Source organism: Scleropages formosus, chromosome 1, assembly GCF_900964775.1.
Source record: "Scleropages formosus chromosome 1, fSclFor1.1, whole genome shotgun sequence".
In the NCBI taxonomy this organism is placed as follows: domain Eukaryota; kingdom Metazoa; phylum Chordata; class Actinopteri; order Osteoglossiformes; family Osteoglossidae; genus Scleropages; species Scleropages formosus.
Genome location: NC_041806.1, coordinates 35,698,140 through 35,715,854, shown reverse-complemented (window position 1 = coordinate 35,715,854; position 17,715 = coordinate 35,698,140). Strand labels below are relative to the sequence as shown.

General features: G+C 42.7%; 1 protein-coding gene across 2 annotated transcripts in view; it reads left to right on the top strand.

The window, feature by feature from the left end:
- The first annotated feature begins 11,288 nt into the window (after nt 1-11,288).
- Nucleotides 11,289-17,715, top strand: part of klhl29 (kelch like family member 29) — a 149,149-nt gene continuing 142,722 nt past the window's right edge. For both annotated transcript variants that reach the window (XR_003798182.1, XM_029258266.1), the window contains exon 1: nt 11,289-11,817. The gene's annotated coding sequence lies outside the window, so the exon portion shown is untranslated. The remainder of the gene's footprint in view (nt 11,818-17,715) is intronic.

Genomic DNA, 17,715 nt, shown 5'->3' with positions numbered 1-17,715 from the left:
GTTCATCCAAACTGCAATAGTACCCATATGGAATAACATGTTAATAAGAAAGTATAAATTATGCATCATTTGGCATCACAGTTGAGAAAAAGTAATGAAAGCAAGATGATATATCCACAAAATTTCAAAGGACAAAACTAAAATGTCACTTAAATATAGAACATATGTATTGTTGCATTAGTCTACTACTGTATTTGCTAAGATTCATATACATATTTTTTCCAGCAGTGATAATCTTTGTTGCTTCATCTTTTTTACCGGCATCCTGTGCCCCTAGCTGTACACAGTGAAGCGTGCATTCCCGATGATCAACGCTCCATGGCTGGCAGGCAGATTTTTGAAAGAAGCCCCTAACGCAAAGCCAGTGGCAGATGCTTTAAATACTTGCTGCCCTCACCCGGAATGTGCTGATATAGGGATCAGCTGCCATGCTGGAGACCTCTGCTGTTTTCTTTTTCATTTTTTTTTATATTTAATACAGCAAGAATTAAAATACATTTCATAGGTACCTTACATATGAATTTATTCATTTAACTGATACTTTTCTTCAAAAAAACTTAGTGTTTTGGCACTTAGTTATTTACCTGTTTATACAGCTTGGCAATTTTACTGGAACAATTTAGGGTAAGTACCTTGATAAAGGGTAATACAGCTAGGGGTGAAAGTTGAACCAGCAGCCTTTTGAGTCCAAAGACAGTGGTTCTAACCACTATACTATCAGCTGACTCTTCATTCACCTCACTAATTTACGCTAACACTTCCTAAACTCAGAATGTTGAGTAAATATCAGCGTGTTGTGTTTTGCTGTCTGGATGAACTGTAAAAACTTTACCATCCTAAGACTTTGCTGGACCAGCTTTCTTATCTGGCTTCTTGGGGCCTTTTCCGGATTTCTCTATGTCTATTACACAAAGTACCAAATAAGCACACGAGTGTTGGTCTGGGATTCAAAGGTGTGTTCACGTCACTTACGTGTACAATTCATCCACCGTCAAAAAGCACTTGTAGAATGCAGGGTAGCACTGGCCCAGTGGCAGCGGCCTGTCCCAGAGGCATAGGGTATGAAGCAAGGTACAGTACCTTGGATGGAGTACCAGTCCACCACCAGGCAATCTCTCTCCACCTCAAACACTTCTTTGGACCGCAGGAAGAAACCTGCATGAACAAGGGCAGAACGCGTAGACTCGGCGCACCGAGCCGGATGCGAACCCGGAGCCCAGGGCTACCTGTGGTGCCACCGTGTCGCCCACACGTTTCATGTTCTCGTCAGTTCGTACAAAGTGGTCATGGTCGCAGCAGCCAGGGCTGCAATGCTCCCAGATTGCAGATGCAAAATGTAAGAGGTAAATGAAACTGACTTCAAGGAAAAGGGATGCGAGCGGCCGCTGGTAACGGCGCTTCAAAGGAACGGAGCAGTTGTGAGCCGAAGCAGAAGCAGAGCGCAGCGAGCAGGAGAAGGAGAAGGTGCCAAGCTGCTACCTAATGGAAATGCCAAGAGGGACACCGGCACCCACCGCAGGGCAGCTCTTTACTCTCTGCGGCCTCGTACCAAACCTGAACATTTCAGCATAAAATTACTGTCGAGCAAAACTTAATGCAACCCTAAGAAAGCAGGACACACAGCGTGTGTTTGCTTGACTTTTTATTCGTGAGGCGAATGCGCTCCACTTGACGGCAGTGTCATTTCACAGCACGTCTCTAATTCCCGTGCATTTCTTTTTCGTTTTTTGCACCTTCGCGGTGGTAGGGATACACGTTAGCGGGTTTTTTTAAAAAATGGTCATTTCTTCCCTCAGATTCCAGGCTTAGAAAAGCTTCTTTTTTTTTTTCTACGAGAAAGCGAGACGGTGGGCCTCCTACACCTTCGAACAGGAAGTGGAGAAGGGAACGCAAAGCCAACAGGGACGGTGTCGGTGACACAGTGTCTCGGGTCGCTCCACGCGCCGCGCTCTCCCCCTCCCTCCCTGCCTCTGCTGCTGACTCCTCCATTTTGCTCTAGATGCTTCTCCTCTTTCTGCCAAGAGCCACTAATTAAAATGAGCACAGCAAACCTTAACCCCGAAATAGGTTGCAGTTACAGCAAATACAAAAAAAAAAACACCTTTTTTCATCCTGTGTTGGGTGCTTCAATTTTACATATCGATCTTTTAGACAGTAAACTGAAATTAATTAAAAGTTTAAACGCGTTTTAAGTATCCGTATTCCCCTACTAAGCCTAGACTGAAAGGCCGGAAAAGAGGCGCGTTTATACAACCAAGAGCAATAAGTGAGTTACTGTTATTTAATGGCGGCAGCTGCAGAATGTACGCGCCACCCACAAGTTTTTTTTTTTTTTTTTTTCTTTTTGACGCGAGCGGACAGGTACAGGTGGAGCTGTAAGCAGAAAGGATGTTCACGGTTTGTGTTCAAAGTTATTTCCTTTACAAACCACTTAGTAACTGCTTAGCTAATTTTAACTTTGTGCTGTAACGCCTTTTTAGGGACGACAAGCTAACACCCAGTCAAGCGTTTTTGTTTGAGCCTTCGTGCTTTAACCCGTCTGCTTTGCAGTTTGTTGCGTCCTATTATTCATTATGTAAATACAGAGTTCGACAGGGTGGACCTGGGTTTGTTGTATGCTGCCACTGGACTGAGATAGACAATCTTTTAAAACAAGTTTATTGGGGAAACAAACGGTCGTAAACCTCCGAGAAGAAAACACTCTCCCTTTTCCAAAAAGAACCCGTATTCTTCATCCTGCCGCCTCGCGCTGCCCCTTAACCAATCACAGCACGTTTAAACATCAAACGCGAAAGCTCCGCCACAACCGAAAAAGTAGATTATATAATTGCGTAATTTTAGAAACAAGTTATAAACATATTAATATAAATTCAGCTGAGTCAAAACAACTTTTAAAAAATGGAATGCTCTTACAGTTAGACCCGAGGTGTTTACGACTTGGCCATATTCATTGCACCTGTTTAGCTACATCGTGAGACAGCGATGTTTTTCTGCACTTTTCTGCCCCCCCAGACGTTGTTAACGGACTTGTTACTCCATGGAACAGCAAGAGGAAAGAGAAATTTAAAGGCTCCTTTCCTGTGGCTCAGGGAGATCTCAGAGCATATCTTTTTTCACTCATTTGTGGGCAAAGTTTTAACCGAGCCTTCCAATTAAATCCAAGTTACGTAACTCACTCGCCTGCAAACTGTGTTGTTTTTTTTTTTTTTTTTTTTTTTTTTTTCTGGAAGTCTGTTCTAATTGTATGTATGCAATGGTCTATACAGGGCACACTGGAACAGACGCCTGCATGCGCGTTTCCCTGCCGATGCTGAGCACCCAAAAACACCCCAGAGAAAGCGCCAGAAACGCGACGCGCCTTTTTGGGCCAATGCTGACACCTAGTGGACACAGGTGGCACTGAGCGAAGACGAAATGAACAAACCCGCTCCACACCATAGGATCCCAACGCAGCCTGACGCCGCCAGTCTGTTTGTAACTGCTACTGGTCAGAACTAGATTTGTTTGTAACTCGTAGCATGATTTACTGCAAAGTCACAGTCGACAAAAACAATAATGCAGAACATCCCTTAATTTATTTGCTGGTCTACGGTCTGTGAAAACCTTGTTTAAAAAAAAAAAAAAAACTTTTTATTTTATTTAAATTTTTCTTAACTCTGAGTTACACTAAAATGGAAAAAACAGCCTCCAAAAACTACTTTCAATGTCAATCTTTGACCAATCTTATTACCGTATGTTATTTTCATCATCTTCTCGAAATTTTTTTATCTCCAGTTTGAGCTCCCCAGTCACAGTAGGTACACCTCTTCTGGCTGCTGCTGTTAGAATCACCAACAGTCAGGAATATCACACATGAGCTGTAAATACTGTAGTACAAAGGGGCATTGGGCCCTCCTACACTCCTCTTTCACTTCATTGATATCTGTCTCCTCCAAGGGTAAAAACTTTAGAGAGATAGTGCAATTTTTCCCCATTATTTGCTACGTTTAGCTTATTGTTATTGAATGTTTGTCCATCCATCCAATGTCTACAAGTGATTGTCCCAAGTGGGGTCACGGCGAACCGGAGCCTAACCCTGCAACACAGGGGGCAAGGCCGCCCAAGGGGGAGGGGACACACCCAGGACGGGACGCCAGTCCATTGCCAGGCACCCTAAGCAAGTCTTGAACCCCAGACCTGCCACACAGCTCAACCCACCGCGCCACCACGCCCCCTATTATTGAATGTATTTCAGGATAAGGTTTAGAGTCTCGTTTAGCTTGTTTTTGAGAGTGTAGAATTTAAAGAAAACATGTAAATATGTATAGCTAAGGTTTTTGCTGTTGAATATTTCAATGTATGTTTCTGGTTTTGTTAAGGGTTCAGAAATTATATGGTCAGCGAGTGGTATAATCAGTGCCTCAAGCTGACAAAGTAAATTGGAGAGAGTCTTTACACAATCTTTTCATTTTCATAGCCTTTTGTCAATACCCAGTTATCCTTTCTGTTGCCCTTTCACTGATAGCAAACCTTAAAATAGTTCAGACTACAATGTTTTCTAATTGCAGCTAATGCTAGTCACACAGAATTGTTTAGAGTCAATCCTCACTGACAACAGTTCTGCTGGTTGCACTAATTATTGTATTGTACTATTATATTATACTATACAGTGGATAAGTATGTTTACTCAGGAAATGGTGACAGTTTATAATTCTGCACTTTTGCTCATTTGTGCAGCTCAATATTTTTGCTGAGAGATTCTAGCATAAGAACGAATCACAGAGGTGGAACAAGTCCATTGCTTGAGGATTTGGTTAGATATGTCAGCTTGCCTAAGGCCTCTGTGTACAATTCAATTCAATTCAGTTCAGTTCTATTCAATTCAGTTCTATTCAATTCAGTTCAAAATTCAGTTCAATTCAAATTTATTCAGTTTAAATCAATTCATTTTAGAGCATTCTTCTCACCAGAGTGACACAGAGCACTCTAAGATATTGTAATGTTAAAGAAGGTTACTGAAAATAATTCAGATTTACAGATATAACACATATAATTAACAAGAGAGTGAGCCAGCTGGCAACGGCGGAGAGGAAAAGTTGATAAAAAATTGCTCATCAGCATCATTACATTCCAATTAACTAGAACGCCATGCCCGAATGTTTTCGTGCACTGGCCAAAATGTAAAAGGTATTCTTCCAAACAGATCTGAAAGCGGGGAAAATTCACTGTGTTCAGCGCAAATTCCCCGCATTCGGCGTAGCACTACCCTCCCCCACTCCTGCCAGCCTGGCAAGCGTTCATCCGCCACATATCTGTCCTGCATAACCATTAGCCTCTCAGCTAACAGATGTTAAACACGGTCTTTTGCAGCACAATAATCCGTGTGCATTCCATGTGCATATTTGGTTTCCAGTAATAGCTCAGTCCCAGCTGGTTGTGCCGCTAATATGAATCTGAGCAGAACGCGCTGGCATCGCATTCCATTCCGGCCCAATATGTCTACGACGCGGTGAGAGTGCATCTGCCGAGGGAGAACCGGCCCCCAGAAGTCAGCGCTTAATAAAAATGCGCCGGTGCGTCACACCGTTCGAGTTAACTCACCCCAGTGGCCTGGCACAGCAGGTTAAGCCAATGATTGCCCTCCAGCCGCGAGGGGGCACAGTGGGAGGCTGACAACTTAATAGCGTGGTTAATGTCAAAGCGGGCCGGGGAAGGGGGTGCAGATGCAGGGGGCCACACATCAGTCATGCCGGTTGAGCTCATCTTACTGTATGTCTGTCCTGTCACATGACCTGGGACCACTGGCTGTGGAGAACAGTCCAGACTTTAATTTGCACAGCCCTTTAATCCCCTGCCTCCTCTAATAGAGTGGTTCGAGCAGCTAGGTGTTCCAGGTGTACGTCGTGTTCCTTGTGGTCCTCTGCTCGCCGACAGCAGCAGCTCCTGGAATTTTGTAATATGTTTCGCCGCGGCCCGAGGAGTTGCGGTCGATCGGTTGGGCGACCGTGTCACTGCAGCGGGCTGCCGTCGCCGGGGCGGCAGCAGAGGGACGTCGATGTCGCTCGTGCGGCCGAGGCCGTGGTGTCACGTATACACCCTCGGCTGGGGGCAGGTCCGGGTCCGGAACCCTTACGTGAACTGATTTTGAGGCAGAAGAGAAAAGGAGAATTTGCAGCCGGACACCAGCAACCGGCAACGCGGCTCCGGTCCGAACTCCTGCGGCGAATGCAGGACGTCCAGCGAGACGCATACATGCGTTACGGCTGCGAACGGCATTAGAGCGCACAACCACGTCTTTTACCCTCTTTGCTCGTCCGTAATCTGACGTCCGCTTTGCATATCGTAATTACTTTGCGAGCGTCGTGCTCGTCGTCCTCTCCGCATTTCCTTAAATTTGTATTTATGTCGTAAAGTGAAGAAATGAGCAGGGCACGCCCGTGGTAAGGCAACCGGGCAGACAGGAAGATTTAGTCTGAGTTATTTCTGCAAAACAAGCACCATCTGTTCCTCGTTGTCACCTAGTCCTGCGTGCACACTGTATGCGCGCTCTCTCTTTGTCAGGCGCTGGCTGGGGGAAATTGCCTCGCTGCTCTTTTTTTTTCCCCGATAGAAACTTCACCCGGTGGGCCGCTAGAGGGGCCGGGGCTTTGGGGAGTGGGAGTGGGGGTGGGGGTGGTGGTGCAGGGAGACCGGTGACAAATGAAGTTGTCACTGCTGACACCTTTTGAAAGATAAAACGAAACAATAAAATAAAGACCTGTATCCGCATTCAGGGAGCGTGGAGAGCCTCCCGCTCCGCCACAGATTTGGCTTCTCTGGGTGGAGCGCCGCACTTGCGACTGGGTGCCGGGAGACAACCTGACCTTTGCTTTTAAAAGATTTCATTTTCATGTACTTTTAAAATATTTCCGATAATTTTAACGTGCTTTGAATGTAAGCGCGCGCTCGCGCCGAGCACGGAACGCTGGGAAAGGCTACATGTGAATGCCAAGTGGGCGGCACGGCTCCGGTGCCTCGCAGCTCCTTGTCTGCGCATTGGGGCGTGGGATCAAATCCGGGTTTGCGCGTTTTTCCCGTGTTCGCAGGGGCTTCATCTGGGTGCTCTGGTTTCCTCCCACGGGCCCAGGACAGTTGCTCAAGGTGAACTGGTGACTCCAAATTGTTCTTAGTGTGAATGTGTGGGGAAATGCCTTGCAGTGGACTGGTGTCCTGTCCAGAGTGTATGCTGCCTCCGCACAGACAGACCCACATTTGATCCCAGGTGACATCTGACAGCCCAGGAGCTATGAGGCACCTGCTCTGAGAGCAAACAGAGACCCACCCAAACAGACTTACTGCTGTAATCTGCAAAGTATTTGTCAAAATGTATGCATACCAATGCAGTCGAGGCCCTGAAAGTTTTTTTTTTTTAATTAGTCTTTTTAATTATTTTTCCTAGTACTGATCATTTTGTTTTTAACCTTAATAGTTCAGTGGCAGGGGGTGCGGTGGTGCAGTGGGTTGGACCACAGTCCTGCTTTCCGGTGGGTCCGAGGTTCAAGTCCCGCTTGGGGTGTCTTGCGATGGACTGGCGTCCCGTCCTGGGTGTGTCCCCTCCCCCTCCGGCCTTACGCCCTGTGTTGCCGGGTTAGGCTCCGGTTCCCCGCGACCCCGTATGGGACAAGCGGTTCTGGAAATGTGTGTGTAGTTCAGTGGCATTACAAGATTTATTAAAGGTAACGAAAAATCTGATGTGATTTTTTTTTTTTCTCAGTTTCAACCTTGTCTTGTCAAAATAAAAAATTAAATTGCAATAAGGGTGCGTGGCATTCATATGCATTGTGTATGGGTCGATCTCTTTGGATTTTTTATTTTCCTGTCATTTATTCACATCCTAGTGGTTCGTTCTGTAAATTTTGAACACGCAACAAAAATAAGCGAGGCATTTGTGCTACCTGCAGTTTTTTTAACGATACGATGAATCCAAGTACTCTATGAAAAAAAAGTGAAATAATGTTTTGGAACACGTATAAAATGATGTGTATTGTTGAGCTGCAGCCAGCAGATATATGTTGGTTTCTCTTCCCTCCTATGGCGTCTTTTCTCTGTGCTCTCAGCGGACTCCACTTGTCACACTCCTCGGCGAGACAAACACACCTGGCAAAGGGACTCGCCGTTATCGGGCTGTTTTTTTGCAATTACCTTGTCCTCCTTTATTCTGTTTCAGCATTCCCTCAGCCCTCTGAAATCAGATTTAGCCTTGCCAGATGTGTTTGTGAAACAACTATGTCTTTTTGTTTGTTTTTTCAGGACAGTCACAGAGTGTGAAGTGATGTTCTTTGGAAATTTCAAAAGTGGAATTTTTTTTTTTTTTTACCACGGCTTCTGTGGGGAATGGTTTCTCTACCTCGATTTTTCTCTCTAGTTTTCAGCTTTGCCATTGCTCAACAATAATCATATTCTTGTAGCCTTGGAAAAAGCCTGAGGTCCACATGGTCCAGCTTTGAAGGATCCACAGAGGATCATCTGTCTTCTCTGGATTAGCTGTGACTAACCAGCACATTATTCATGTTGATCTCCATCTACTTGCACCCAACTGCAGTGGTATTTTTGATTCACAGTTAATTTACCCATTGTGAGTTTTGCGTTTCCCATCCAATATTAAGGCTGTTTTCCAACAACCCTCCCAAGAAGCATTTGAGAGTCTAGCCCAGAGTCTACTTCAAATGGTCACATAACCTAAATATAGCTGGTAAACTAGGTGTTCCACACTGAAGAAGATCCTGGGAAGGTGTCCAAATAAGTTTGTGATGTGAACATGTGCCGGTGGCAAGCGTGGCACAGTTGTATGTAGGCTCTTGGGATTAATGAGGTTTTCCAGTGAATTTGTGTTGGTCTTAAGGCTCCTATCATATTTATGAATTCGGTAAATACCTCAACTAAATATGAACGTTGTGATTTCAGTTGTAATCAAGAAGCACATACGGTCAAAATATTCTCTTTTTCAACATTAGAAATTACAAGGTAATGATACATTTTCTGGGATGGAGAACAGGAATGTTTGTTCTTTGCCTGTAATGCCATAAGGTGTTTTATTATGCCTATTATTATCATTATTATTATTAGAATTACATGTCTGCATCTAAGTTTCTTTCTGCTGATGTAATGCAAACATTGTATTTTCTATGAGATGTACATCGCTTTGGAGAAAAGCGTCCGCTAAATGAATACATGTAAATGTATTAATTTTCTGTGTATAAATATGCAGCATGTTTCTGCAAGTTTTGCAGTCAAACGGACATTGCAAAAACGCTGAAAGGTTAAGATGCAAGCATCCATAGCAGTTGTTTCGACCACTTTTGTCATAACACATTATGGCGATCAGTGAAATTTCTTCTCTTGTTCCGTTCAGCAAAATCCGGAACGAACATACATGTGAGAAAATGACGAATTTGACTGTAGCTTCCTCTCAAGGCCCCTTGTTTCTCTACGGCCAGATGACGTTTCTTTGTCGACAATCATTTATGGGCGCGAAGTGGTCGGTGGTACAGGACTGCTCCATTCTGTCACATTTAATGTTTGGAGACCTGTGGCTCTCTTCTTGACAACGGACTCACTCCTTTCCCCCCATTAACTCTATTACTCATCTGATTGATGGATCATCCCTTTCAATAGGTGTCAGCTAAGTCTTCTTTAGCCATTTCTGAAATCGACGGTAGTCAGGGGTGGTAGAAGGTGCCAGATAAGGCTGTCTGATGGGGCAGGGAATAAACGTTTCAAAACCGTCAGCTTTCAGTGTCTATGTGTTCTCACGAATGCTAAATCATCAAGAACGATACTGACAGCTTCGCAACCTAATCAGCATCCTCTGAAGGTCATTTTAATTAAACGACGTACATTGCTTTAGTTATGGCTTCAAGGTGTTCAGAGCAATGGCTATGCAAAAACCAGAAGAATGTGCAGTTCTGAGTCAATAATTGTTTTTGGCAAAATGTCAGCTAGGACCTTAAAATCTGAAAGGTCTCAAAATGTCATGTTTGCGTGGCGCCCGTGTTTACTCAGCCCTTTGGTGTCGTGTATTTCTTGCCAGGATGCGCCAGGGTTAAGCGGAAGGTCTTGAGGCTATCAAATGAGCTGTCACAATCTCGATTGGACTTCCCTCTCCATACTTAATGTCAAATTAGAAAGTGGGCAAAGCTGTTAGGCAGCAATTTCCTGCTTTATTAAGTTGTACCATGGTGAGATTGTTTCCCGGTAAGACTCTGCATTTAGTATGGTAAACATAATCAATAAACATTTCAAACAACATTTATTCCGGTTCTAAGTGCTCCACCTTGAAGATGTTCAGACTTTGGATTATTATTTTTTAACTTGGATTGCAGGACACAATTTTTTTTTTTTCCCGGTTTTGTTAAAGTATGAACATATGAGCTCCAGGTGTGATTACGCGATACATACAGAGCTTTTGGATTCAATTCAGTGTGAATCTATATAAAGACAGTTTAACAGCACCGATGTTGCACTTATTCCATTTCAGTTCATTCTTCAGATCCACAAGATCTAGGCGTGAAACAGAGCTACAAACAAAGTAAAAGGGAGACAAAGAACAAATGACAGGGAATACTTATGTGATTCTGCATTTACTAAGCAGGCCAGCATTTATTGGAATAGAGACAAATACCCTTCTGTTCCGTTATGCACACAATAGTAACACAGTAACACATAGAGAAAAGTACAGAATGCACATGATGATGATGACAGAGAGGTACAAGGAAAGCAGGGAACCACAAATTTAATGTGGAAACTAGATATATTTTAGCACGGACTATAGGTTATATATAACGTCAAACAAGAGCAATGATAATAATAATAAGGGAGACAAGAAAAATTAGAAATATATATAGTAACTAAGTTACTCATCGGAGTTTATACACAAACACTGGGGTCAAATGAGACTTTTCTGTTAACACTGTGCTGAACTACGTGCTTTACGTGTGATTTTTATTGACATAATCGTATTTTATGACTGAGTGAGGAGAGGGAAAACGTTTCTTATTTTGATTTCATTGTATTTGCAGCGGTTCGTGGAGCGAATTGCCGTAGAACGTGTCGAGGCTTCGAGAAGCAGGACAGCGCGCTGACAAGAAGAACAAGCCGGTGGTGTCCCGAGCAGCGACACCGACTCCCTCCGCTCCACCGCGCTCAACTCCACCGTACTGTACTCCACTGTACCGCACTGCACTCCATCGTACTCCACTCCACTGTACACTCGCCCCGCGCGTCTTCCCCGGAGGCTCCCAGGCTGGGCGACCCGACGGCTGACGACGAGGGGTGCAGTTCAGCGCTGCGGCGCATCGGGGGCGCTGTGGGGCTCTCCGCGGCTCTCTCCGCGGCTCTCCGCGCAAAGTCGGGGCGCCGTCGTTGAAGGGGAGGAGCGCCGCGAGGATGAAGTAGCCGCGCGGTCCGCCAGATGAAGCAGTCGCCCGCGCTCCGAGTAGCGACCCCGTACAGATGAGGGATAAAGAGGCGCCGACGCAGCCCGAGCCCTCAGCGTCACTTCGCCCACGGCTTCACAGCGCCTCGGAGTAAAAGACTTGAGAGCGCGCGGACCGGGGGGGGGCGGGGGCACCTGATATGTAATATAACGGGGGAGCGAGGGGGGTCGGGGGGGCACCACGAGAACATCCCCGTACTTTTCTGCGAGAGAATGAAACGGCAGCGGTTGCTGGGCTGAAGAGCGTATTTGCGACTGAGCTCTTGGCGGCGGCGGTCGGAACGAGGACGGACACCGGGGGGGCTCCAGCCTCGCCGCCACCACCACCACCACCACCACCACCACCGCACCACCACCACGCCGAGGTAAGGCGCGAGGAAACACGGGGCGGCGCGCGCCTGCAGCACAGCGCGCTTTGTTGTCACGAGCAGCGGAGCAGCCTCCTCGAGACGCGTCTCTCGCTGCAAATGCGCCGTGTGTGTGTGTGTGTGTGTAAACGCACCGGGAGGTGTGTGTTTTTACGCCCCCATGTAGAGCGTCGTAAAGCTGCTCCGTGGGGTGTGTGGGCTCCTCGTAGTGCGCAAGCGCCCCGTCTCGGACGTGGGAGAAAACTTCCTGCTTGTCATTCGCGTGTCATTCGCTTGTCATTCGCGTGTCACGAGCGCGCAGTTCACGCCGTTGGCGCGCCGGCCGAGTCGAGTGGTGTTGCTGCTCTTCAAACGGGTGTCCTCGTGACGCGGAGTAGAGCATTTCAGTTTCTCTTAAGCATCACTTCTTTCTTTCTTTAAAAGAAAAATAATTTTTTTTTTTTGTTCGATGTATTTTCTCGCAAGGGAGCTGGAGTACTATAATTTATATGTTTAGAACAACAGGTCAGGTACTTTTGGTGAAACGGCCAGTTTTCAAAGTAGAAAAGGAGCTGGTGTGTGTGGCTGCTCCGGAGTCTAGTAAGTGGAAAGTTTGCTTTTTGCGCTCTCTTGTGCCTCAGTTCGCCCACACAACACACACACACACACACACACACACAAAACATGAAAAAACACGACACACACAGCAGTTTGGACTTTTCTCATCTTCGTCTGTAGCTACTTGTTTAAAAAAGTGACGCCGGTCAGTGTGCTTTACACACTGACAGACTTAGTCTAATCTAATGGCCTCTCATATCCTCCGTGTTTCCCTGTCACTTTCCCCGTTTCCGTGATGTAGTTCTTGAAATTTTGTTGTGATATAAGTTAATGGGCTCATTGTGTGCTGAAAAAAAAAGGTGCCTGAGTTTCACTGTCACAATTAATTAAAAAAAGTAAAAACTAGAGCAATATTTCACTGTCAGTGCAGCACGTCAGCATGTTTGATACAGACACAGCAGGGCTGAAGTGAAACGCAGTGAATGAATGATTATCTACTCGCCACGAGAGGAGTATTATTTCTAAATAGCTTCTTGCAGTCATTTGAATAAAAATAGCAAGCAGAAGACTGAAAATAAGTGTACAGTAACAAAAAAACAGAGTGCTAACCTTGACACTTCAATTTATTACATTATTATTATTAATAATAATAATTATTATTAATAATAATAATAATAATAATAATAGTAATAATAATAATAAGAAGAAGAAGAATGACTGACTAACCTTAACCTAGTGCACAGCAATAAATACATGTAGAGAAAAAAGAGGTTGTACAGTATACTAATAAGAGGCTGTACAGAGTATTATACTCTCCTGTTGCCCAACTTTTACGGTTTATCATGTGCTCTCTTTCTTTCAACATTCCTTCATTTCACCAAGATTACGTACGTTTTAGTGTAACTGAATGAGTGTATGTGATCTGTTATTCCACAAGAATGTGGAAATGTATGATTTTCCTTTAGTTTTTTTTTTTTAATTTAGGCTTATACTGCATGGATTGCAGCTTTTTTCTTCTTCAGTTCAGTTGTGAATGCTGTGAAATTGATGTGAATTGCTGGAAACAAAATGCCAGCCCATTCATGCCGAGCTGCGGCCAAAAATGGAAAATGTTCTGGTGCGAAAGGATGTTTCGCCAGACAGGTGATGAGTAGCCGACAGGTCTCCTGCCCAGAGGGAAGAATAACTGGCAAAGGACAATGTCCTTGTTTCACTTTTGCCCCAAAACCCAGCAAAACCGGTGACATAGTGCTTTCTGTGTAGAACGCTAGCAGTCTTGAGTTACAGTCACTGAAAAAGCAAATGTGCATGCGATTAAGACATATTTCTTAAATTATCATGCTGAGCGTAGGCTTTTTTCCCCTTTCTTTCCAAAATGAGGTGATATGAACAGTTGATAGCTGTTACAGTAGATATGTGCTACCACTGTTTAGGTCTCACACTTCAATCGATATACATTAACATTTGTATAGGTGATATGCTTTTTTTAACACTGTCAGTTAAATCCCAAGGTTATAAATAAATTGCTAAATATGCACTGAAGTAGTAATAATAAGTAGGCGACATAATTTTTTTCGCGTGTATGTGATTGAAATTAATGATAGATCTGTGAATTGCAGTTAACTTCCAAGTTAAAGTCGACTTCTTTATATATTAAGACAAGGGCCTGGTTTAGCAGTTTTCATTCTTTGATTAGCTATTATTTGTTTTATGTTTGGTCAGCTGTATATAATTCAATGCATATATTTCAAAAGATATATAATTTATTATTCAAAATTACGAATATTTACATTAATATCTAAAATGATTAAACGAATACATATATCACAAATATAAAAAAAAAAAATCCTTTTATGTTTTGTTCAGTGCAGTGGCATTTATTTCAATAAATTATCTGTAATGATAGTTCATGTTATATTTTGAAGAATAAAAAATACAGTGGATAATATTTATTTCTCAGCACATTTGAGTTTTTCTGAGTAAATGTTATGAAACTCAGCTATTATCGTTTTGATAAATACAATTACTATATATAATTATTTTGCTACCAGTTTAGTTTAATGAGTTTTGCAAAAAAAAAAAAAAATCCCAAACTATTGCTATAGTAATCTTAATAGTGATAAAATTCCTAATCATGAAATTATATGCTATACTGCTTACAGTTAAATGCAGTTTTAGCAGCTCCCAATATTAAATTCTTTACCTCATTTGAGTTGCTGCTGAAATCAACTCCTCTGCATATGTGCACATTAGAAGGGAGTTGAATTGCATGCATAGTGTATATATATATAAATATATATAATGCACGATTGCATATGCATCAAGCCAGACATTTTATTGCTAATGATTAACCCCTCCCCCGTGTTTAATACATGTAGAAACATAAGTAGTTGCATTTTGTGGGTATAAATATTCTGTAGAGATTTCATTAGTCTGTAGATATCAAGTGAAAGCTAAATTCTATTTCGAATGCGGAGAACTTTTTACAGCCAAAGACTCATTTTCTTTGTTTTGCAAGCTCTCTCCTTTCAATCCCTAGTAGTTAGGATAGCAATTTCATCCACTGTTGAGATGGAAGTCATGAAATATTTATTTGTATTGATTTGAATCTTAATTCATATGCACATGTTCTTGTTGCATATCTGCTCACTAGTAGAAATGGTCATAGTAGAATGACAGAAAGTTTCTGAATGCAGCACACATTATCAGAAAGATGAATGTGGTTCTCTGAACATGGATAGATGAGACAAAAGCAATGAAAGATACTTTCGCCATGATGACTGGGATATTATACCTCTCCATTGTCGTATATTGCCAAAACCACCTTCTCTGTTGACTTTAGTAATTGAGTTTGTCAAGATTTTGTGACTGTTTTCTGTCTGAATAAAAAGTAGTTAACTGTTGTGCTCTGAGAACTATCTCATCTTTTGCCATTACTCCAAAATTGTTTTCAGTGATCATGTTTTTCAAAGATATAGCTTAGAATGATTATTTTTAGAACAACAAAGGTACTAAACAAAACCTTACTAGTAGGAATATACAGGAAAAAAATACAGTTTTTGGACTTTATGGGTAGATTTGTAAAATTTTATTTGTACTTTCACATAAATAATCTGCATAGACAAGATGCTTTTTTTTTTTTTTTTTTACAGTTTTGCAAAATGTTTCATTTGTGTTAACTAAAATGGTCCTTTTTGCTTAGCTATTGGAGGCTTTTGTAGTTATTGAAGGCTGTGTAGAATATGTTTTTCTCATAAAGGTTACGTAGATTGCAGTTTGAGAATTAGATGTGAAAATATTAAAATTATTTCACTTTGTTTTATACTATTGAAAATAACAGTACACAAAATAAATGTTCACATATTAACATAACACAAACTGAGAATTTTAAATGGATCTGTTAAAGTCAGCTGTAATGGGTGAAATTAAAAATGTTAATTTTCCAAGTGACAAAATGACAGCAGCTGAGTGTCAAATGTTTGCATGGCGAAAGGGAAGCATTCCTGAAACTGAACAGTGCTGCACAGATCTTTACACTGTATTTCTGCCAGTGACAGTATCAGCACCAAGTGTCCATCATGCTCACTGGGTACCTGTGTGCTTCTTGTTGTCTTGTGGGGTTATTGCCATCCAAAATCTGCTATGAGAAGATTTCTGTAAAGTAGACTGATGAATAAGATGGTGCAATACACACACACACACACACACACACACACACACACACACACACAGCAGCAAAAGATTGAAAGTCTTAACAAAACAATGGAGGAGAAATGCTTCGGTCAGTGGAAGGAATCCATTTACAAAATATGCAATACCCACAATCCCACACTGTGTTTCAAGACATATATAATGTAAATTTAGTATAGTAAATATTTAACAGTGCGAAGTTAAAGTGGAGATAATATGCTAACGAAGATGGGGGGGCAAAGGCCGCGTAAAGACTCGGGTTTTTCCACAGTTTTAAGCTCTCGGGAGGCTAGTTATCAATGAAATGCACTGCTTTTGGTCTGCCATGACGCATGCAAGATCATATATCACCTGAGCGAACAACTAATAGGCTGCGGTGGGGCTGTAGTGTGTAAAATGGTTGTGCAGTAAATAACCTAGTGAATGCGCAATGGGTTGAGCAGCGTGACTGGGGTAACATTCTGCCGGGCCCCGGTTTTTAAGCCTGTTGTTGGCCATATTTAAATTGCAGTCTTAACACACAAGCTCTCTGTATTTCTGCCATTTTTCAATGAGTGTTTTTGGTTGAAGGTCAAAGTCCAGGGTGAAGATGACATCTTCCTACCTTCACTTCAGGCAACTAGCTATGTTTGTCGTGTATAAGCTTGGAAGCTGATTGAAGTTCGAGCTCCTGTTGTCCTGATCGATTTGAAGCAGCCAGTCTTACTCTTAATGTGAACGCAGATACCGATGTTGCTTATCTAATGTGATCTTACTAAACAGCTTCAACACATGCATATTTTAACAGCCTCATTTGTGTTATCGGGCATTTGGATAAAACTACGTTTTTTTTATTTATCTGTTTATTTGTTCTTTTTTCCTGTTATCCCTGCTACTATTTCTGCTTTTTTATTAGCTGATGAAACAGGGGCTCTTGATGGGGGGGAAAAAACAGTATTTTATAGTTTAGAAGTCTAAAGAACAAATGCAATCGATACCCCATTATACACTTTTGCGAGAAAACAACTGCAGACAATAATTTGACGGACCCAGGTTCAGATCCCAGCTCCTGCTTCAGTGCCCTTGATCAAGGTGCCTATCCACAGTTGCTCCAGTAAAAAATACCTAATTGTATAAATGAGCAAATAATTGTAAATGGCTTAGTGTTGCAAACCTGTCGTCGCCTTGAAGAGAAGCATCAGATAAATGAATAATTAACAAATTAATATTTCAGTATGTTAATACAGAGCCCCAGAAACAGAATAGTGATTGTGTTTCGTATAGCCCCACATTGCTTATACTCCAGTAATAAATGTAGCTGTTTATGTGGTCCGATAACCTGAATGTGGCTGTGTCAGCGTGTTGCCTGCAGAGGGGAAGAGAACTCGGAGGAGAGCAAGTTAAGTTAGTTATCCCCACATGATGACACAGCAGATGTTGTCCTGGAGCCAGAGAGTGGGCTTTGGTAATGGAAAATCTCCCCTCATCATCTACATGCGCACTAGGGGGGGCGACTGGCTGTTTACTGACACGGAATGGTGCCGCTGTTCTCCCAAAATGCGAAATGGCGTTGTTTTTACTCTGTCACAACACATCTCTTGATCTCCTTCTCCAGTAACTGCTGTTTTTAAAGCCTTGTCTTGTTTCTATGGCGTTTCAGATAGTGGCGATATTTACCGAATGCAGCGT